General features: G+C 46.1%; 1 non-coding gene across 1 annotated transcript; it reads left to right on the top strand.

Moving 5' to 3' along the window:
- On the top strand, window positions 1-82 carry trnas-gcu (transfer RNA serine (anticodon GCU)). The gene has a single exon. It is a non-coding gene; the product is annotated as a tRNA-Ser (tRNA).
- The last annotated feature ends 24,214 nt before the right edge of the window (window positions 83-24,296 follow it).

The raw sequence follows: 24,296 nt of genomic DNA, 5'->3' as shown, positions 1-24,296 counted from the left end.
GACGAGGTGGCCGAGAGGTTGAGGCGATGGATTGCTAATCCATTGTGCTCTGCACGCATGGGTTCAAATCCCATCCTCGTCGAAAGTTAATGTTACATTGTTTTACAGTGGAGCCTCGGCTTTCGAACGTCCCGGTTCTCGAACAAATCAATATTTGAACGAATAAATTTGAGAATTTTTTGCTCCCGATGTCGAACGAAATTTGATTGTCGAACCTCATGAGAGGACCCGCATGCCAACTGACTCTGTTCGTTATTACATTCTCGTTACTCTGAGGATTGCAACAACTCTAATCATGCCTCTAAAGGAAGCAAGTGGGATCAGTAAAGCCAGTAAAACACAAAGACGCTCCTAAAGCAATGCAACAGTGAGCGCTCGGACCAAATTAAGCTCCCTGCGCACTGAGGTCCACTTAAATTTTGGAAAGTACATCAGGACTTTAAAAATATTTTCTAAATTTTAGCGACCGCTCTGTCACAATAAGGCTAGGCACTGCAGTTGCGCGATCGGACAAAAATGTACAAATGAAAAAATACTTTAAAAAGGTGGGGTTTTTAATTTTTTATTTTTTTTTTTCCATTATTTGTAATGGGAAAACATGATTCGGTATTTGAACGATTCAGTTCTCCAACAGCCTTCTGGAACGGATTGTGGTCGAAAACCGAGGCTCCATTGTATCTGTAATCTGGTTTGTATTTAGTCAAAGTCAAAGTCAAAGTCAGCTTTATTGTCAATCTCTCCACGTCACAACACACAAAGAGACCGAAATTACGTTTTTCTCTATCCCACGGTGACGAGACACATAACACGATAGACATACAAGTACGCGACACAATATAAAAACAAGAAGGCAAAAATTCAAACAATCAATAGTAAGAGTGATGAATAAATAAAAAAACGGAGCCAGCAAGCATAGCGCAAAAGTAAAAAACATCATAAACAAAAAGGCACAAACAATAAATAATAAGAGTAATAATAAATAATAAATAAACAGATAACACAACAAATAAGAGCCAGTGTGCATACAGACAGTACAGACAGTAAAAGTACAAGACGCTACGCAGAACGGGGGAGCGAGTTCAGGATCCTAACAGCCTGGAGTACGAAGCTGTTTGAGAGTCTGGTGGTGCGGGAGCGCAGGCTTCTGTACCTCTTCCCAGAGGGCAGAAGCTCGAACAAAGAGTGAGCGGGGTGACTCACATCACTCACAATCGTGGTCGCCTTGCGGGTGAGATGGGAGGTGTAAATGTCCTTCAAGGAGGGGAGCGAAGCACCAGCAATCTTACCAGCCGTGTTCACTATGCGCTGCAGGGCCTTCAAGTTGTAGTCAGTGCAGCCGCCACCCCAAACAGCAATACAGCTGGAGAGGACGCTCTCAATGGTGCCGCGGTAAAATGCAGTCATGACGGCCGGAGGAGCGCTCGCTCGCCTGAGTTTCCGCAGGAAGTACAGGCGGCGCTGGGCTTTCTTTGCCAGTGATGCGGTGTTGGTGGACCAGGAGAGATCCTCACTGATGTGCACCCCCAGGAACTTGGCGCTGCTCACTCTCTCCACCACAGCACCGTCGATGGTCAGCGGCAGGTGTTGGGTGTGACCCTTCCGGAAGTCCACAACAATCTCCTTGGTCTTGTCGACGTTCAGCAGGAGGTTGTTGTCCCTGCACCACGTGGTCAGAAGGTCAACCTCCAGCCTGTATTGAGTCTCGTCTCCCTTGGTGATGAGACCCACCAGAGTCGTGTCGTCAGCAAACTTCACGATACGGTTGTCGCTGTAGGTTGCAGTGCAGTCATGCGTCAGGAGGGTGAAGAGCAGCGGACTGAGCACGCAGCCTTGGGGGGCCCCCGTGCTCAGCGTGATGCTGGCGGAGATTTTGTCGCCAACACGTACTACCTGTGGCCTCTGACAGAGGAAGTCCAGTAGCCAGTTGCAGAGGTAGGTACTGAGGCCCAGCGCGTCAAGTTTGCTGATGAGGCGTTGTGGCACAATGGTGTTGAAGGCAGAACTGAAGTCCACAAACAGCAATCTCACATACGAGTCCCTCCTCTCCAGAGGGGGGCGGCTTTGAAAGCTCCTTTATGCGAAGAGTAGACCCGGTCCAGGAAGCTGTCGCCACGCGTAGGAAAATTAACATGCTGGTGAAGCCTCGGAAAAACAGACTTCAGGTTAGCATGATTAAAATCCCCAGTGAAGATGGTGAAACCGTCAGGGTGCGCTGTCTCTTGTTCACTGACAGCCTGGTACAGTTCACTAAGAGCCGTGATCCTGTCGCCTTCGATGTTGGAAGGCGGGATGTAATATCGTAATATTTATACTCTTTGGCGGCTCAGTGGAGAACTGGTTAGCATGTCTGCTTCACAGTTAAGAAAGTGCGGGTTCGATTCCATCAACGGCTGTTGCGTGTTGTTGATGATGTCCGTTGTTGGGTCAGGAAAACTAAGATGTGGGGTAACGGTTTGTTCTTTATTGGCAAGATCTTGAGTTGTTTAATGGCGGTCAGTACACATGGCACTTCAGCAGATGTAACAACATCCTCCATCTCCAGGTAAGAAGGTTTTATACTGTCCGGAAAAGGCGGGAAAGCAACGCCTGATCATTTGGTATCGATGTGTATTGGAGAGTCACTGCTGTGTGTGTATTTGTGTGCGTGTGTGTGTTTGTGTGTGTTATTGTAAGGCGGACGTAGTTGAGAGCGCCATGAGAACGTTAAAGGGGCGTGGGTTGCCGCTGACCATCGACGGTGCTGTGGTGGAGAGAGTGAGCAGCGCCAAGTTCCTGGGGGTGCACATCAGTGAGGATCTGACCTGGTCCACCAACACCGCATCACTGGCAAAGAAAGCCCAGCGCCGCCTGTACTTCCTGCGGAAACTCAGGCGAGCGAGCGCTCCTCCGGCCGTCATGACTACATTTTACAGCGGCACCATTGAGAGCGTCCTCTCCAGCTGTATTGCTGTTTGGGGTGGCGGCTGCACTGACTACAACTTGAAGGCCCTGCAGCGCACAGTGAACACGGCTTCGCTCCCCTCCTTGTAGTACATTTACACCTCCCATCTCACCCGCAAGGCGACCACGACTGTGAGTGATGTGAGTCACCCCGCTCACTCTTTGTTCGAGGTCTGCCCTCTGGGAAGAGGTACAGAAGAGCTTCATACTCCAGGCTGTTAGGATCCTGAACTTGTTTTCCCGTTCTGCGTAGCCACATTGGTGTAGCCACCTACACAGGTAGGTTAGGGTTGTCTCTTGTTGACCGGGGTGAACTCCAATGTTCAGGCGCCCAGCCGGAGGGCAATAAGTATACCCACACCTGCTCTCACCGTGAGCAACTCCAGAGTGGAAGAGAGTCCAGGGCCAGCTTATACCGGAACCCAAATGGGTGTGGAGGCAAGTCCGATCATGTCTTGTCGGAACCTTTCTGCCTCGCACACCAGCTCGGGCTCCTTTACAGCCAGAGAGGTGACATTCCATGTTCCAAGAGCTAGCTTCTGAAGCCAGGGATCAGTCCGCCAAGTTTCCTGCCCTTGGCCGCCGCCCAGTTTACACTGCACCCGAAAGTGGGGGTTTGGGAACACACAGGATAGGGTGAAGACGGTCCCCTGCTGATCAAAGCATAGCAGGGGACCTTTTACGACGTTCTGTAAACAAAGCAACTTTGATTGCTTCCTCTGCAGCTAGTCAATAAGTTGAAATCATCTTAGCACTTTGGTAAACTAATTTTGTCTAGACAGGACACACTAGTTAAATTATTACAGGTTATATTCCAACATAATCATACGATGAAGATATTCTGCAAACCCTAACATCTCCCCCCTGTTTTATCATATGATTATGTCAACCTCGATCAATCAAACATAAGTAAGAAAATACAACGAAAGCAATAACTTCCAGTGAAGATGAGGTTTTTCCTCAATACTCCAGTCCAAATTGTGTGTGTAATTAAAAAAACCTGCGGCCAGATTAAATGCAGGAAAAGAGTTACACGGTCCCTCTGCCTTAGGCGACCAGAATGTTATCAATCAAGATAAAAATTGCTCGCGATTGTTCAGTCGTTGGGGGCTTGGCACGCCCACTGGTGGAGGGTGAGCACGATTCTCACCCCCTTCGCAGATCTGCTCCGTCCGGGGAGAACTTGGGAATGTCTGCTGCGTGGTCGTTGTCTTCACTGGCTCAGGGTGGACTACCTGGCCACCAAGGGGGAAGAGGATTATTCTGCCTCTGTATGAACTGGGGCGGGGACTGTCGATGGCTGGTCTGGTTCCTTGCAGGAACCCTTCACTGGGGCGCACTGGGACAGATGATACCACGATCCTCCTTTGCCGGCCAGCCGGACGGCATGTGAGATGCGCTCCACCAATTTATAGGGTCCAGTCGACGCAGGCCCCGTCCCCCTCCTTCTTGGGAACGTTGGGGTGATCTGGACCTGGATCCGCCACCGAAAGGACAGCAGCACGTCCGGAAAACAGCAAAAAACAGCACCTTTTCTGCAACCTTTGCATTAGTCATTTGAGATGTTCTGCTCCTCTCATCACTGTTTTGGTTGCCCTGGTTACAGAGGCGTTGCTACACCAAAGGGAGGGAAGATTGTGTCTGTAGCAAGGTTGATTAGCTAAGGAATGTAGTGTGGTGTGAACTAGCACTTCATTGTCGGCCCGTGACCCCCGCAGAGTTTGTCCATCTGTTCTTCTCCAGTTGTTGGCCGCGAATGAGATCAGAGATCAGAGAGGAACAATGCAACTAGACCTTTGCTAGACTTTATATATGGCTGACAGGGATCAAAAGACATCCCTGTCACTAAAGAGGAAGAACGTAGATAAAAGGAAAGCCATAAACTCGTAAAGACAAGGCCTACAGGTCTGGCAGGCCAAGGCTTCACTTAAATTATTCCAACATTTCCCTCCTGTTTCTCACACATTTGCTAAATTTACCAAAAACAACCACTTCTCTTGATTTTCAGTTGTCGGATCACAAGTATGCGCACAAATATTTCCACCAGAGAGGATAAATGTTGCGACATCATTATTCGGAAACACACAGATCTGAGAAAAAGTCTGCAAACTCAAGTGCAAAAATTGCATCATCATCATCGTTATCATCAACATGTTGCTGTTCAGACATTAGGCATCCCCGGGCCATCTCGTCGTCCATGGGCGAGATTGCTGTAGTGATAAGACGATTAAACAGAGCACGGAGACATGGAATACAACAACATCCACACAAGGTGAGTATAGCAGTAATTGAGGACACAAGAGCTTTATACTTCCCAAAAGCAGTCATCCACTTGTTGTGCTCTTTCATCCTCGTGTTGAGGGCTTGCAAGTTTGCAATCATCTTCGTCAGGCTCCCATCAGGGGCGATGTCATTCCGGATGAAAGGTGCAGCATTGTTCCCTGAACATTGCGCAGACCCTTCCTTCCCCAGACAACAACATAACAAGAGCATTGCGGTTCTGGATTGACATTAGGGAAAGCGTGGCTAGCTTTTTGTGCACTGCCTCAAGTCCCGCTTGTGTCCGTTTGCCCAATTTCTGCATGTTGCAATGGATGTAATTTATCCTGTCAACGTTCTTGTTCATCGTCCACCAGCAGCAAATGGAGGACTCCCATCCCGCTTCAATTTGGTCAATTAATTCTTATTAATCAGGAACTCCTCTGGGGACTTTAATTGCATCAATTTTAGTCAGATCATCGTCGCCTCTCAAATTTCAAGACATTATGTTTTTGTTTTTTCCAGCTTTTTCCCAGATCTTGGCATGTCGATACATATACAATTTTGGTTGACTACTTTCTCTAAAAGCAATGGTTTCTTTTCTTTTCCTTCCATTCAACGGATATTATACAGAACACTCTGTCACACATTTCACAATCAATAAACAAACTATCCACATTCATTTTCGAGATATTGATTCCATTCTTTAACATCTACAGCAGTTGTTGACAAACTATTATTTCTTTACATAACGTTTTTGCCACTGTTAAGGCATTCAGTGTTTATTTTGAAGCCAATTCAATCCATTTTTAGAATGCATCTATTATGACCAGGCATTATAACCCTGTGGATCGTGTTAAGCACATGTTAAACAAGCTCTACAATTTTTTTTTTATAAACGTTTTGAATATGAATCAAATTCATATGTTGTATAAAGCTGACTGAACTGCCCTTCCATCCCCCCTGTTGAGCCAGGTGTCAACGGCACGTGACAACACCATGGCTCAATACAGCTGCCCATTTGTATCGTTTCCTTTCCTTTCTCTACGTGACAACCCAATCCACCAATCGAATAACAAAAAAATAAACAAAATAAAAAAAATAACTGCTGGTAAAATAATATAATAGTTAACTGTTGTAGTTCCATAACTTTAACAAACTCAATCGCTCTCTTATTCTCAAATTTTAAATTTAGCTTTGAAATGTCGGTATTTCATAATTGTACATCATCTAATTCCAGAAAGCAAGTTCTTTCCATCTCTCAAATTTTGTCTAACCAAAGCTAGGCACTAAAGGAGCGTGGACCAGTTACTGCCCATAAAGAAATTGCTCGCTTTTTATTTTTATTTTTTTTTATTTTTCCTTCCTATCTTAACAAAATCGGTTTTGTTTTGCGGTGCAAATCAGATAGACTACAGATAAATAAATTCTTTAGTGCACCTATATTAGCGAAACACATAACACAACACACAGACAACACAAAAACAGCAGAGACAGAGCTCACAAACAACACCAACAGACAACGCTGCGCAGACGTCATCCTCTATTTTGACGTGTTGGTTATACTTTTTCGTTTTCTTTTTTCTTTCCTCAGTGCCTTTTATTCTTCGTGCAACTATTGTCACACCTTCCCTAGGCATCACCCTGCTTCAACATCACTTGCCACCACGCACTCAGCACACCCCTGGAGTAGGTAGGACCCCACTCCGCGCGCAGCCACAGCAAGGGAAGCAAGAGGGGGGGGGCCGGCATTTTCATACTGATTTATCCCAGCCTGGCCAGTACTGGGACAATCAATGCCGCCGATCCCCACTCGCGCCAACCCAGCAAACAGCTACCCGCAGAGTCCAGAGCCCCACACCTACATCAGTCTCCCCCACAATCAAATTACAATATCAATCACCACAGGAGCCGGCTCCTACACCCTTTTCACACCACAATACCACACTCCCCCCTCCACAGTCCAGTCTAAGTGGAGACAATGGAAGGCAGGAAGGCACAGGTGAGACACCGAAGGAGCAAGCTCCAGCAGTCCTCCCACTAACCAATTACAACATACAACAAAAGCACAAATCACTTATGTCTGTTTGGGAGGATCACAACAGCCAAACGTTACAAATGACAAACCACAAGACACAGGTCTGGGAACCACATCAACGACCGCCAAACGCAAATGCCGGGTAAAGGACTGTTCTTCGTCTGTTCTTTGCAACTCTTGTCAAAAGCAACCTTTATTTTTCTTTCGTTTGTATTTGCTCGGGTTTTTTATTTCCCTTCCTAGCATCTAACTTACTCAAAATAATTCTTCCTTCAAAGTCGCTCAACTACTTGCCCATAGCAGTCTCAAACAACTTCAATCATTCAACCTGTATTTTCCCTTCAGTCGGGCATTCAGTCATCAATGCTCATTTGCATCTCACACACAGTCTCCAAAAAGGAGTCTTTCCATCACATTGGTCCCACTCCACACAACATTCACATACCATTTTCAATTCAAGATTCCTGATAGAACAATCCACTAATCCCAAAAAAACCTCAATACAATAAAAACGGCTGGCAAATTAATTAAATTAAGTTTTTTCTTTGTTTTCAAATTTAAAGAACTCAATCTCTCAGATTCAGCTTGCATATAGAAGATCGTATAATCTTACAACACAACCAATCAATAATTTCTATTAAATGTAGCATACAATGTCTCTGTATTAGCATGAGCGGTCAAAAAAGGGGGGGGGGAGCTTGACATGTTGAAAATTTGGCTTTTCTTCTGCCTCTTCCTCCACCCTTTGATTGGTATTGTTTTGCACGACGACACGCTCTCGCCAAGTGGCCCCGTTTCCCACAGTTCCAACAGTCCAAATTTGAGCTGGAGTTTGAATTGAATGGCGGCCTGCCGCCTTGTTGGTCTCTAATGCAGGTTTAAATTGACCTTCCACCAAATTCTCTCTGCAGTCAATTTATCCTACCAGTCGCACACTCTCAACCACACAACATTCATGCAAACAGCTTGGAACAACGGACAAAAAAAAGAATCCACGCCCTTCTTCACTTAAGAAAAAGAAGCTCTGTTCTTTTTCTTAGCCCGTTCCTTCCACTGGGACTTGAAACCCCAGCTGTTTCATAGCTTGGAAACACCAAAACCGTATCTCATAGCTTGGAAACACCAAAGCCGTATCTCATAGCTTGGAAACACCAAAGCCGTATCTCATAGCTCGGACAAACCAAAGCAGTATCTGCGCTTTTTTCTATGACTTACTTGTCTCCCTTGGTCCGCTGCAATGTGGGACCCCGTCAAACCACCTCTGACAGACGAAGGCAGACCTAAGATGCTGGCCCAGCGAAGAAATTCTCTTCCCAGGACTTTCTTTTCCAGGTCCCCATAAAGGACGCTGGCTTGTCGACAATGCAGCACGTCCTCCTCCGTCAGCCAGATGGCGGGTATGAGGGTCCCGGGTTTCGGCACCAAAATGTTAGGGTGGTGTTCACTCTAACTTATTTTGCAAGGACCACACTGGAGACAAGTTAGTCGTTTTAGACACCTGCAGGCGGAGAGTTCACTCGTCGCTGTGCTCTCAGCGATAGTCGAATGAAATCTGACTCAGGCCTCGTCAGGCGCTTATTTATTGAGAGAAACAAAGTGGGGTTGAAAGTGGGGGTTTGGGAACACACAGGTTGGGTGAAGAGGGGTCCCCTGCTGATCAAAGCATAGCAGGGGACCTTTTACGACGTTCTGTAAACAAAGCAACTTTGATTGCTTCCTCTGCAGCTAGTCAATAAGTTGAAATGATCTTATCACTTTGGTAAACTAATTTTGTCTAGACAGGACAAACTAGTTAAATTATTACAGGTTATATTCCAACATAATCATACGATGAAGATATTCTGCAAACCCTAACACAGATGAAGAACATAGGTAGCATGATCAGGGCCCTCAGGCTGAAGGATGTGTCAAATGCAAATTTACTGCCGCCTGATCTTTCCTCCTCACAGGTCGACAACCCCATCAATCCAGGAGACTGGGTCTACATCAAGGTCATCAAAAGAAAGAACTGGGCTAGGCATGGTGGGAGGGACCATTCCAAGTCTTGCTGACTACCCCCCTCTGCAGTGAAGATCGCTGAACGACCCAGCTGGATTCACCTTAGCCAATGCAAGCTACAAGGAGTGCTGGACCCCTCATTTCGGGACGGTGGCAAAGTCTGCGAACAACAATACCAACTCCGCTATGCGGGGGTATGTCTCGGTGTTCCTGTCATCTTAGTAGCAACGGGGCTCCACATGCCAGGTGGATCCTCTGCTGCGTTGTGGTTGGAGCATGCTATGGTCTATGGACACATCTGAACAGACCAAGTGATAATGTTGACCGTGGGAAACGATGGTCAGACGATGAGAACTTTGAGGACTGGTCATGAGACCCCAGACACCCATACGAAACCAACGCTTGGTACCGGTATGTGAAGGTCACTGTGAGAGCGCACACACAGGTGGGATGTTATGTGTGTGTTCAAAAACTCCCCTTGCTCCACACAAGTTCACTTGGTGGCCAGAGCAATGAATGTCACTGAAGCGAAATGTATGGCATCCATGGGAGGAGATTGATATCAACACCGTACTGTCAGTCAGTGACGCTACCCCTACCGCCCTGGACTCGCAGGAATGAATCTGTGATCAAACTATTTTGGATTAATCCCAATGTGACTGTTGGAGGACCACAGATGCCACAAGTGGCCTAAACCAGGACGCTACCTGGAATGGACTACACGTGTTTCATCCAAGAAAACAAGACCCACGGATGCATTCACGACAACTGCTCTCCAGGAGGGAACTGGATGGGAGCTTTGGACATCACTGCTGTGTGCCAGGATGGGAGAGCCATTTCAAGGTGTAAGGGCTCTCCTGCCAACATGGCTGTACCATTGGACGGGTCCTACTTCATTCGGAACGGATCGTGGCTTTATTTATATTTTCTTATTGATAGCATTCTGGTCGCCTAAGGCAGAGGGACCGTGTGAGACTTTTCCTGCGATTTAACATCGGCCAGCAGGTTTTTAGATCACACAATAAGTTTGAACTGGAGTATTGAGGGAAAACCTCTTCTTCGCTGGAAGTTATTGCTATCATTGGTTGTTTTTGTCATGTTTCACCCTACACGTTCTCCAGCACGTCCGCTGTCGTCTCAGTTTTTTATTGATTTTTTGTATTATTGTTTTTGCTATTCTTTATATTTTCTTACTTATGTTTGATTGATCTGGTTCACATAATCGCATGATAAAACAGGAGGGATATGTCAGGGTTTTCCAAAACTATCTTGATCATATAATTATGTTGGAATGTATGTAACCAGTAATGAATAACCTTGGTAGATTAGTTTTATGCTTATGTTGGTGTGTAACCAGTAATAAATAACCTAGCTTGTTCCATCCTACACAATGTCATAAAACATCCCCTGCTCTGCTAATCTAGAGGTCAAGGGCCTTTTTTACTTGTCTATTCAGTCTACGGTCACCCTCCACCCTTTTTCTCTTAATAAAGATGGTCTTGTGGGAAGCGAGAGTCAGACGTCATTCGATCTTCGCTGTACGCACAGTGACGAATGGACTCTCCGCCTGCAGGTGCCCAAAACGACTAACTTGTCTCCGAGTGGTTCTTGCAAAATACGTTAGAGTGAGCACCACTCTAACAGTAGGATAGGTGTCTGGCAGGTGACAAAAAGTTCATCTTGCTTTGCAGTGCAACACATCTACAGCATGTGGAACCAGCAGCTCCATTTTGTGAAAGAGCACCACATCTGCAGATTGTCTCACTGCAAGCGCTGCCGCGCATACTGCTTGGACACAGTCTGGCAAAGATTGAGCCACTGGATCCATTTTTTTCAAATAAAATGCAATTGGTCGTAGTTTGCTGCCATGGCTCTGCAGCAACACTGAAGTCATAAAACCATTCCTGCAGTCTGCTGTTTGTACAAAGGTTTTATTGTAGTCTGGCAAGATAAGAGATGTGGTTTCCATCAGAGCCTGTGTCAGGTTTATTTCGCTGACTGAATAACTATTAAGAAGAGCAACAGCAAACAAACCACAAGTGAGACAGAATATTAAGTCTTTTCTCGCGAGGAGTGCAGTACAGATAGCTTAATACAATCTCTACACACACTGAATATCTGTAGGCACTCCCGCTCTTTTTATTTGGAATTGCCCTACCCACAGTGTGAGACATAAGCCACTAAAAGGGGAGGAGGAAAGCATGTGGGCTTTGTCTCGTAAGCAAAAATCACTAGGTGTTTACATACTGATAAGAACATCTGGGAAGAGAAGTTTGAGTGGACTGGATACAGAAGAAAAAACCTTTGACCTCTAGTTAAAACATAGCAAGGGAAGTTTTACGACATTGTGTAGGATGCAACAAGCTAAGTTATTTATTACTGGTTATATACATTCCAACCTAATCCTACGATCAAGATAGTTGGGAAACCCTGACTTTAATGGTCACTTGGAGGTTCATCTGGGGTGCAGGACAGCAATGAGGCATGTTGTCTAACAAAGTGGTCTTTGTTAGAAAGGAACTGTCCTTCTGTGGTACATCATAAAAAACAGCAAGGCTAAAACAGCAAGCATATATTGCAGTAATATTGCGGTAAGGCATTGATTAGAGAACGCATGATAACATATATATACATTTTTTCTAACAGCCTGTTTCAGCACTACAAAAGCATCATCTGCTTCTGGAGTCCACATTAATTTTTCTGTCATTGCCATGGGGACTCCATGCGCAATATCTAACAGCGGTTGCGTCTTTTCCGCATAATGTGGGATCCATGCTCTGCAGTAATTGCAGAGCCCCAAAAATGACATAATTTGTTTCTTCGTCTCCGGTTTTGGTGCATCTGCAATGATGTCTTCCAGAAGCTGTCAACGTGTGACCTAAATAGTTCACTTCCTGCCTGACCCATTGGAGTTTGTTCTTGTTCACTTTATTCCCTGTTTTGCAGAGATAGCGTAACAATGCTAAGGATTCTTCCCTGCAAGCAGCTTCAGTTTCAGAGGCCACCAGGAGCTCATCTACATAAACTAGTTGGCTTTTGTTTGACATCTGAAAATCAGCCAAACAGGCCATGATAGCTTGCATAAAAATAGTTGGACTATCAGCAAATCCCTGTGGCAATCTGGTGTACGTATAACTTTGCCCTTTAAAGGTGAACGCAAACCAGAACTGTGAGTCTGGGTGAATTGGCACTGAGAAAAATGCATTGCTAAGATCAATTACCGTGAAAAACCTCTGGGTAGGTTTCAAAGTGTTCAGAAGTGTGTGTGGGTCAGGCACATTAGGTGCTCTTGTCTGCACTGCATCATTCACTGCTTGTAAATCTTGTATCATTCGCCAATCAATTTTATTGGCCTTTCGAACTGGAAAGTCAAAGTCTGCTTTATTGTCAACATCTTCACATGCCGAGACACACAGAGATCAAAATTATGTTTTCCCTATCCCACGGTGACAAGACATATTACACGACAGACATACAAGTAAACGACGCAATATAAAAAACAAGAAGGCACAAACAATAAATAATAAGAGTAACAATAAATAATAAATAAATAGATAACACAACGAATAAAAGCCAGTGTGCATACAGACAGTAAAAGTACAGGACGCTACGCAGAACGGGGAAGCGAGTTCAGGATCCTGACAGCCTGGAGTATGAAGCTGTTTGAGAGTCTGGTGGTGAGGGAGCGAAGGCTTCTGTACCTCTTCCCAGAGGGCAGAAGCTCGAACAAAGAGTGAGCGGGGTGACTCACATCACTCACAATCGTGGTCGCCTTGCGGGTGAGATGGGAGGTGTAAATGTCCTTCAAGGAGGAGAGCGAAGCACCAGTAATCTTACCAGCCGTGTTCACTATGCGCTGCAGGGCCTTCAAGTTGCAGTCAGTGCAGCCGCCACCCCAAACAGCAATACAGCTGGAGAGGACGCTCTCAATGGTGCCGCGGTAAAATGTAGTCATGACGGCCGGAGGGGCGCTCGCTCGCCTGAGTTTCCGCAGGAAGTACAGGCGGCGCTGGGCTTTCTTTGTCAGTGATGCGGTGTTGGCGGACCAGGAGAGATCCTCACTAATGTGCACCCCCAGGAACTTGGCGCTGCTCACTCTCTCCACCACAGCACCGTCGATGGTCAGCGGCAGGTGTTGGGTGTGACCCTTCCGGAAGTCCACAACAATTTCCTTGGTCTTGTCGACATTCAGCAGGAGGTTGTTGTCCCTGCACCACGTGGTCAGAAGGTCAACCTCCAGCCTGTATTGAGTCTCGTCTATAATAGGGGTGTTGCAAGGAGAATCCGAGCACTTCCTAATGATTCCTCCTGACAAAAGATCATTTATAACAGGGGCAATCCCGTTTATTGCCTCCTGTTTTAAAGGATATTGCTTAACTCTTGGACGCCACTCTGATCTTGGTTTGATCTGCACTGGCGGAATGGATGTTAACTGTGCTACATCAGATGGCCCCTTTGTCCACAGCTTGTCAGGAAGCCCAGCCAATTCCCCCTCCTCCTTTTCATTCAAACAAATGTTAACTAGTCAGGGACGCGCATACGCGCCTGCCCCACCAACACCTACTTCACACACAGTTCGCTTCCACATGTCACAACTGGTACTGTAGCTCCACCCATCACCTTTATCCTCATAATCAGTGACAGAAGCAGCAAGTTTAATCCGGCAACCCACATCTGCCCATGTGATACTGTGAGGTTTAAAAAATGAAATGTGGGGTACAGCCGACAACTTGTATTTGTCATCCTGAGGAGCGGGCAGAAGCACAGCAGCAGCTGCAAATGACCTGCGATCAGTGTACAGAGCAGTGATTGCTAAAGTTACTTCTGTGTCACTGAGAAAACTTTCAATATAGTCATCATGTGGGTCAGTGAGGATATTCATGGTGACATGTAATTGATTACAAGTCATTTCTGATTCAGGTCGTGTCAATTGTTTTCGGGCTTCACTCAGCAAATTGCCTGGTAGTTTGGGATTCTGTTCAGCAGAGACGTCATAGGAACAGAAAATCCGCTCACCTGTTTGTGCAGCATATGAGTCCACATCTCTCACTCTACATGCTCGCATGCCATCCTTTACTGGAATTATTGCAATTCCCAATCTAGTCATCAGATCTCGTCCCAGAAGGTTTATGGGACATTTTGGGGATAGCACAATCGAGACTGAAGCTATGACTCCCGTTTCATCATCTCTCACTACAACTGGGTTGGAGATACTCTCCCTGTGTACCTGCCCATCAGCAGATTTTACCCAAATAGTATTTTGGGAGGCCTTTAGATTTGGGACTTTAGTTTTTATTACGGTCTTACACGCTCCGGTATCACACAAAAATTCTACTTCACTTCCTCCAATGTTTAAGGTAACATATGGTTTTTCTTTTAATGCATTCAAAATGTCCCATGCTGCATGGACATCTACTATCTCTTCCTCTGTAGGAGGACAAGAGATCACAGGGGGGGGCAATCTAGTCATGCTGAGAATTTGGCTTTCCCTCTGCCGTTTCTTCTGCCATTTCCTCCACCCTTTGATTGGTATTGTTTTGCAAAACGACACGATCTTGCCAAGTTTCCTCGTCTCCCACAGTTCCAACAGTTGTCAGAATCTGATGGGGGTTTCGAATTATATGGTGCCCTGCGACCTTGCTGGCCTCTACCTCTTCCTCTGGCCCGCTGGGACCCATGGAAGAACACTGTTGTATCTTCATCTAGGTCATCATCATCATCGTTGCCTAGATGAAATACATCAGAACTTTTGCCTCTTTTGATCACTTTTTCAGCATGTCTGACCCATTGCATAGTTGTTGTCACACTTGCAACATCTACTTCCACCAAATGTTTCCTCACCCAGTTGCCGATTTCAGGGCGGAAATTCGTAAGCTGTTTTTAAGCTGTTGCTGATAAGCACTCTCAGCTGCATCATTGAATGGGATGCCACTATGCACCCTGAATTCTTTTTCAAATCTTAAGCGAAAATCATCAGTATCTTCCCCAGGCTTCTGTTTAATTCCTACCAAATGACCATAATTCACTCGTCTTCGAAATATAGTTCTCACTCTTTGCACAAGATCATTCCATTGTGCTGCATACTCCCCTACCAATTGATTTCCCTCACCGGGATAGGGAAAGGGCCCTTGATTATTTCTACCCGTATAATGACCTCTAATCTTTGCCCAGTCTTTTCCCAAAGAAGACATTGCAGCTTCTCCTGCCTCATGCCCATTCAGTCTATAGGAATGTATGATTCCAGCCATGTCTTCTGCCCATTTATCTGGGTCTTCAGCAACAGGGGTAACCCCTTCAACTGCTTTTCTTGCTTCTTCCAAAGTCCATGGCCGAAAAACATACGTATGTGGAGGTTGGCCTTCCCCTACAATAGGGTTTGGCACCTGTATCATTGGGCACACATCAACATTGTCCAAATTTTGGGAAAACCTAGCAGCAGTGGTCAAACTTCTTGTTTGTACAGGACTTCTAGCAATGTGACCCTGTTTTTTTTGTCTGTTATATGGGGAAGGGTGCAGGTATTTTAAACCTGGATACAAGTTTTGCATACGAGCGGAAGAGCCCTCTTGCTCCGCTTGAACTGCATTTCCAGCTACGGCTGGAGCCGTGGCCGGGACAGTCCCTTTGACTTCCTATTCACACTCTCATCCAAAACATCAACCACTATCTTCCAGACTTCCACTTTCAACTTTGCTTCTACTCCATACTTTTTCTTCCACTTTGGCATGTATTGCATACAATAAAGAAATTTACTCACCATGTACTTCTCATCTCCTTCAAGAGCTAGGGATTTACCGGTTTTGTTTCCCATCTTAATTTGGTATTTTAGGTTTATACAATTTTTTTTTCTTTTCTTTGAGGATTTTCAATGCAGGTTTAAATTGACCTCTCACCAAATTCTCTCTGCAGTCAATTTATCCTACCAGTTGCACTCTCTCAACCACACAAACACAAACGCTTTTTATTTCTAAGCCTATCTAGGATGGGTGTAAAACCCTCCAACACAGCTTGGAAGAACGGACAAAAAAAAGAATCTACGCCATTCTTCAATTAAGAAAAATAAGCTCTGTTCTGTATCTTAGCCCATTCCTTTCGCTGGGACTTGAACCCAAGCTGTTCTTTGGCCGGAAAAACGTACAAAGTGTCACGGTGCGGAGTAGAGAAATGGAGCAGGGCGACCAAGTGCAGCTTGGACCAGGGTTTATTGCAGCAAACTCAAAAGACTCGGCAAACTGACGTGACTAAACAACCAACTAACAAGACTAACAGACCAAAGCGTGAAACAAAAGACAGGAACCAAACAAACCGTGACCGTGAGACATGCATTGTCTACATCTTACGCACAATGCTCCTACGGGGAGTGACCCGCAAACAGAACTTAAATACATCACAGGTAACGAGAGGCAGGTGCGTGTGGTTACATTAATCAAGGGCACACAGGAAGGGAGGGGCGAGCACACAGACACATAACCAAAACTGGAGACGAGGCATGACAGAACCCCCCCCCCACAAGGGACGGCTCCCGACGTCCCAAAAACCCAACCCCCCACGGCGGCATGCGGGCGGGCAGGGGGGCAGAGCGCCGCACTCGGGCGGCGACTAGGGGCAGAGCGCCGCACTGGGGCGGCGACTAAGGGCAGAGAGCCGCACTGGGGCGGCGACTAGGGGCAGAGAACCGCACTGGGGCGGCAACTAAGGGCAGAGAACCGCACTGGGGCGGCGACTAGGGGCAAACAGATCCGCACTCGGTCGGCGACTAGGGGCAAACCGATCCGCACTTGGGCGGCGACTAGGGGCAAACCGTTCCGCACTCGGGCAGCGACTAGGGGCAAACCGATCCGCACTCGGGCGGCGACTAGGGGCAAACAGATCCGGACTCGGGCGGCGACTAGGGGCAAACAGATCCGCACTCGGGCGGCGACTAGGGGCAAACAGCTCCGCACTCGGGCGGCGACTAGGGGCAAACAGATCCCCACTCGGGCGGCGACTAGGGGCAAACAGATCCGCACTCGGGCGGCGACTTGGGCAAACGGAGCCGCAATCGGCGGACACCCGGGGAAACAGAGCCCCAATCGGCGGACACCCGGGGAAACAGAGCCGCACTCGGCGGACACCCGGGGAAACAGAGCCGCAATCGGCGGACACCCGGGGAAAAAAAAACGCTATCGGCGGACACCCGGGGAAACAAAACCGCAATCGGCGGACACCCGGGGAAACAAAACCGCAATCGGCGGACACCCGGGGAAACAAAACCGCAATCGGCGGACACTCAGGGAAACAGATCCGCAATCGGCGACAACTCTGGGAAACAGATCCGCAATCGGCGGCAACTCAAGGAAACAGATCCGCATTCTGCGGCATTCGGGGAGTCCATTCCTGCAATCGGCGGACACCCGGGGAAACAAAACAGCAATCGGCGGACACCCGGGGAAACAAAACCGCAATCGGCGGACACCCGGGGAAACAGAACTGCAATCGGCGGACACCCGGGGAAACAGGACCACATTCGACGTCATTCGGGGAGTCCATGCCGCAATCGGCATTCTGGGAGGCGGAGTTGTGCGCAGCAGCAGGAGTCGAGCATGTTGCCTTCCTAGATGTGGGGTCGGGTGATGATCGCAGGTTCGGGCGCTGCCGGCACAAGGACCAACGGCGGCCGTGGGTCCAGCGTCGCTGGAGCAAAGTCCGATGGCAGCCGTTGAGCCGATGGCGCCGGGAGGAACCCTGATGGTGGCCGCGGATCCGGCGTCGCTGGAGCAAAGTCCGACGGCGACCGCGAGTCTGGCGTCGCAGATGGGCGAAGTCCGATTGCAACAGCAGAGCCGGTCGCACCGGGAGGAACTCTGATGGCGGCCGCGAAGCCCATGGCGCTGGAACCTGCTCGAACGACGGGCGTGGATTGCGCGTCGCGGACGGGAGCTGATGCTGGAAGGTCCAAGCGCTGGTCGCTGTGATGGTCGGAGCATTCTGTCACGGTGCGGAGTAGAGAAATGGAGCAGGGCGACCAAGTGCAGCTTGGACCAGGGTTTATTGCAGCAAACTCAAAAGACTCGGCAAACTGACGTGACTAAACAACCAACTAACAAGACTAACAGACCAAAGCGTGAAACAAAAGACAGGAACCAAACAAACCGTGACCGTGAGACATGCATTGTCCACATCTTACGCACAATGCTCCGACGGGGAGTGACCCGCAAACAGAACTTAAATACATCACAGGTAACGAGAGGCAGGTGCGTGTGGTTACATTAATCAAGGGCACACAGGAAGGGAGGGGCGAGCACACAGACACATAACCAAAACTGGAGACGAGGCATGACACAAAGAAAAATCTACACTCTTCTTTGATTACCAAAAAAGGAGCTCCGTGTTTCTTAGCACGTTCCTTCCACTGGGACTCTAACCCAAGCCAGATCCCTCAGCTTGGAAAAACAGACAAAGAAGAATCTACGCACTCCTTCGATGAACGAAAAAGAAGCTCTGCTTTTCTTAACCTGTTTCTTCCCCTGGGACTTGAACCCAAGCTGTCTCCCGTGCACCTTTTACGCGTTTCACAACAACACAATTGTTAACTTACTTGACTCCTGGTTCGATGCACTGCCAGGTCCCCGTCAATCCACCTCTGTCAGACGAAGGCAGACCTAAGATGCTGGCCCAGCAAAGAATTTCCTTCCCAGGTCTTTCTTTACCAGGTCTGTTAGGGTTTGCAGAATATCTTCATCGTATGATTATGTTGGAATGTAACCTGTAATAATTTAATTAGTTTGTCCTGTCTAGACAAAATTAGTTTACCACTGATTGACTAAACTCAGAGGAAGCAATCAAAGGTGCTTTGTTTACAGAAAGTCGTAAAAGGCCCCCTGCTATGCCTTGATCAGCAGGGGGGCGTCTCCAGCCCAACCTGTGTATTCCCAAACCCCCACTTGCAACCCCACTTTGTTTCTCTCAATAAATAAGCGCCTGACGAGGCCTGAGTCAGACTTCATTCGACCATCGCTGTGAGCACAGCGACGAGTGAACTCTCCACCCGCAGGTGTCTAAAACGACTAACTTGTCTCCAGTGTGGTCCTTGCAAAATAAGTTAGAGTGAGCAACACCCTAACAAGGTCCTCCTAATGGACGCTGGCCCGTCGACGGTGTACAGCGTGTCGTCCTCCGTCAGCCAGATGGCGGGTATGAGGTTCCCGGGTTTCGGCACCAAAATGTTAGGGTGGTGCTCACTGTAACTTATTTTGCAAGAACCACCCAGGAGTCAAGCAAGTCATTTTAGACACCTGCAGGCGGAGAGTTCACTCGTCGCTGTGCTTACAGCGATGGTCGAATGAAGTCTGACTCAGGCCTCGTCAGGTGCTTATTATAGGGTATATACAGGCTCTTATTTGTTGTGTTATCAGTTTATTTATTATTTATTATTACCCTTATTATTTATTGTTTGTGCCTTTTTGTTTATGATGTTTTTTACTTTTGCGCTATGCTTGCTGGCTCCATTTTGCTCCTCTTATTTATTGTGTTATCTGTTTATTTATTATTTATTCATCACTCTTACTATTGATTGTTTGAATTTCTGCCTTCTTGTTTTTATATTGTGTCGCGTACTTGTATGTCTATCGTGTTATGTGTCTCGTCACCGTGGGATAGAGAAAAACGTAATTTCGGTCTCTTTGTGTGTTGTGACATGTGGAGAGATTGACAATAAAGCTGACTTTGACTTTGACTTTGATTTATTCAGAGAAACAGAGTGGGGTTGAAAGTGGGGGTGTTGGAACACACAGGATAGGGTGGTGACACTCCCCTGCTGATCAAAGCATAGCAGGGGGCCTTTTACGACTTTCTGAAAACAAAGCAACTTTGATTGCTTCCTCTGCGTCTAGTCAATCAATTGAAAGGATCTTAGCACTTTGGTAAACTAATTTTGTCTAGACAGGACAAACTAGTTAAATTATTACAGGTTACATTCCAACATAATCATACGATGAAGATATTCTGCAAACCCTAACAGTGGAGGACTGTGAACTGGGCCTTCTACCTAATTCTCCTCGCGAGCAAAAGAATACTGGTTGTCTTCTCCTCTTTGTTTCCAGCGTGTAAATAAATGTCTGATGGTATTTACACCTGACATTTTATGGAGGAAGATGCAGAGGGAAAGCCAAATTCTCAGCATGACTAGATTCCTCCCCTTTGACCTCTTGTGCTCCTACGGAGGAAGAAATAGTAGATGTCCATTGTTAGACAAATGTATATATATATTATCATGCGTTCTCTAATCAATGCTTTACCCCAATAGAACTGCAAGAGATGCTTGCTGTTTGGCCTTGCTGTTTTTATGAGTCATTTATGAGTTTATGGCTTTCCTTTTATCTAGGCTCTTTACTTTTAGTGACAGGGATCTTTTGATCCCTGTCAGCCATATGTATCCTTCCTGTCCTTATGTTATCTGTGTGTTTTTGTTCCTGTAAGAGGCCTTCACTACCAATAAGCAGAGCTTATTTGCATAGGCAAAATGTTCTTATTTGATTGAAAGAAAACTTCATTCCTTTTAGTTAACTGTAGGTTTGGTTCATATATTGTTGTTAATCAGAACTGTTTTTCTTTGTTAAGTGTTAAACACAATTTGAAGTAGTTGCGTGCAAGTTATCCTATATTTACTCAATGTTTGTTTAAGGAACTGCATACCAGTTACCTTACATTTACTTAACATTTGCTTTAGTGTTTAAGACAAGTTACTTATTGTTATTGAGTGTTAATTTACTAAGTAGATAAAGTCTAGCAAAGGTCTAGTTGTATTGTTCCACAGGAAAGCAGCAATTAAAGTTATCTGATCTCACCCACGGCCAACAACTGGAGAAGAACAGATGGACAAACCCTGCGCGGGTCACGGGCCGACGATGAAGTGCTAATTCACACCACACTACATTCCTTAGCTAATCAGCGTTGCTACAGACACAATCTCCCCTCCCTTTAGTGTAGCAACGCCTCTGTAACCAGGGCCACCAAAACATTAAATAGAGGAGCACGTGGAGGGAGAACTCAGAATTGATGGAGATTGTAACCGAGTTTCCTCTCTCTATCGTTCTCCTCGCGAGAAAAGGCTTAATATTCTGTCTCACTTGTGGTTTGTTTGCTGTTGCTCTTCTCTTAATAGTTATTCAGTCATTGAAATAAACCTGACATCCATACAGCATGGGACATTCTGAGTGCATTAAAAGAAAAAACATGTTACCTTAAACATTGGAGGAAGTGAAGTAGAGTTTTTGTGTGATACTGGAGCTTGTAAAACCGTAATAAAAACTAAAGTCCTTAATCTAAAGGCCTCCCAAAATACAATTTGGGTGAAATCTGCTGATGGGCAGGTACACAAGGAGAGTATCTCCAATCCGGTTGTAATGAGAGATGATGAAACAGGAGTCATAGCTTCAGTCTCGATTGTTCTATCCCCAAATGTCTCATAAACCTGCTGGGACGAGATCTGATGACTCGGTTAGGAATTGCAATAATTCCAGTAAAAGATGGCATGCAAGCATGTAGAGTGAGAGATGTAGACTCATATGCTGCACAAGCAGGTGAACAGATTTGCTGCTCCTATGACATCACTCCCGAACGGAATCCCAAGCTACCAAGCAGATTGCTGAGTGAAGCTCGAAAACAATTGTCCCGACCTGAATCAGAAATGACTTGTAATCAATTACATGTCACCATGAATATCCTCACTGATCCACATGATGACTATATTGAAGGTTTTCTCAGTGACACAGAAGTAACTTTAACAATCACTGCTCTGTACACAGATCGCAGGTCATTTGCAGCTGCTGCTGTGCTCCTGCCCGCTCCTCAGAAAGACAAATACAAGTTGTCGGCTGTACCCCACATTTCATTGTTCAAACCCCAGAGTGTAACATGGGCAGATGTGGGTTGCCGAATTAAACTTGCTGGATCTGTCACTGATTATGAGGACAAAGGTGATGGGTGGAGCTACAGTACCAGTTGTGACATGTGGAAGCAAACAGTGTGTGAAGTAACTGTTGGTAGGGCATGCGCTTGTGCGCTTCCCTGACTAGTTGACATTTGTTTGAATGAAAAGGAGGAGGGGGAATTGGCTGGGCTTCCTGAAAAACTGTGGACAAAGGGCCTATCTGATGTAGGACTTTTAACATCCATTCCCCCAGTACAGATTAAACCAAGATCAGAGTGGCGTCCAAGAGTTAAGCAATATCCTTTAAAACACGAGGCAATAAATGGGATTGCCCCTGTTATAAATGATCTTTTGACAGGAGGAATCATTAGGAAGTGCTCGGATTCTCCTTGCAACACTCCTATTTTTCCAATCCAAAAGGCTAATAAAATTGATTGGCGAATGATTTACGAGCAGTGAATGATGCAGTGCAGACAAGAGCACCTAATGTGCCTGACCCACACACACTTCTGAACACTTTGAAACCTAACCAGAAGTTTTTCACAGTAATTGATCTTAGCAATGCATTTTTCTCGGTGCCACTTCACCCAGACTCATAGTTTTGGTTTGCGTTTACCTTTAAAGGACAAAGTTATACGTACACCAGATTGCCACAGGGATTTGCTGATAGTCCAACTATTTTCATTCAAGCTATCATGGCCTGTTTGGCTGATTTTCAGATGTCAAACAAAAGCAAACTTCTAGTTTATGTAGATGAGCTCCTGGTAGCCTCTGAAACTGAAGCTGCTTGCAAGGAAGACTCCTTAGCATTGTTACACTTTCTCTGCAAAACAGGGAATTAAGTGAGCAAGAGCAAGCTACAATGGGTCAGGCAGGAAGTAAACTATTTAGGTCACACTTTGTCAGCTTCTGGAAGACAGATACAGAGAACCAGAAAGCAAATCATTGCAGATGCACCGAAAGCTGAAACAAAAAAACAAATGATGTCATTTTTGGGGCTCTGCAATTACTGCAGAGCATGGATCCCACATTATGCGGAAAAGACACAACCGCTGCTGAATATTGTGCATGGAGTCCCCATGGCAAAGACAGAAAAAAATATGTGGACACCAGTAGCAGATGATGCTTTTGTAAGTGCTGAAACAGGCTCTGATGGAAACTAGAACTCTTATCTTGCCAGACTACAATAAAACCTTTGTGCAAACAGCAGACTGCAGGAATGGTTTTATGACCTCAGTGTTGCTGCAGAGCCATGGCACCAAACTAAGACCAATTGCATTTTATTCCAAAAAATTGGATCCAGTGGCTCAATCTTTGCCAGACTGTGTCCAAGCAGTATCCGCGGCAGCGTTTGCAATGAGACAAGCTGCAGATGTGGTGCTCTTTCACAAAATGGAGCTGCTAGTTCCACATGCTGTTGATGTGTTGCTACTGCAAAGTAAAATGAACTTTTTGTCGCCAGCCAGACACCTATCTTACACTGCTACACTTTGGTCACAACCACACATTGTGATAAAGAGGTGCACAGTCCTTAACCCAGCAACATTGATCCCGTTGCCAGGGGATGGTACACATAACTGTTTGGATGCCACAGAACATCTACAGCTGCCCAGAGAAGATTTAAGTGACACGCCACTTGACAAAGGGGAAAAGTTGTTTGTGGATGGATCATGTTCAAAGGATCCTAAAGGAAACAATAAAAGTGGTTATGCAATTGTGAAATTGCCAAACCAGATTGTTGAAGCAGAGAAGCTTCCATACAACAGGTCAGCGCAGACTGCTGAGCTAATTGCGCTAACAAGAGCTTGTCAATTAGCGGAAGATAAGGAAGTCACTGTATACACAGACAGTCAGTATGCGTTTTCTACTCTGTTCTATTTTGCGAAACAATGGGAGCGCAGAAGGATGACAACATCAACCAGTAAGCCGGTTACCCATGCCTCCTTGTTAAAAGACTTGTCGCAGGCCATTCATTTACCTGCTAAACTAGCTGTGTGTAAATGTGCTGCTCACACCACAGGCACAGATGAAGTCTCAAATGGAAACAGATTAGCAGACAAAATTGCTAAAGAAGCAGCAGCAGGGAAACATGGCCGTGAATTTATTTTAATAGATTCAGAGGACACGCAACTCATAGAAAAGACTATACTG

This window comes from Syngnathus typhle, unplaced genomic scaffold, assembly GCF_033458585.1.
Source record: "Syngnathus typhle isolate RoL2023-S1 ecotype Sweden unplaced genomic scaffold, RoL_Styp_1.0 HiC_scaffold_33, whole genome shotgun sequence".
In the NCBI taxonomy this organism is placed as follows: Eukaryota; Metazoa; Chordata; class Actinopteri; order Syngnathiformes; family Syngnathidae; genus Syngnathus; species Syngnathus typhle.
Note: the sequence above shows the minus strand (reverse complement) of the source record. Positions and strands in the feature narration are given on the sequence as shown.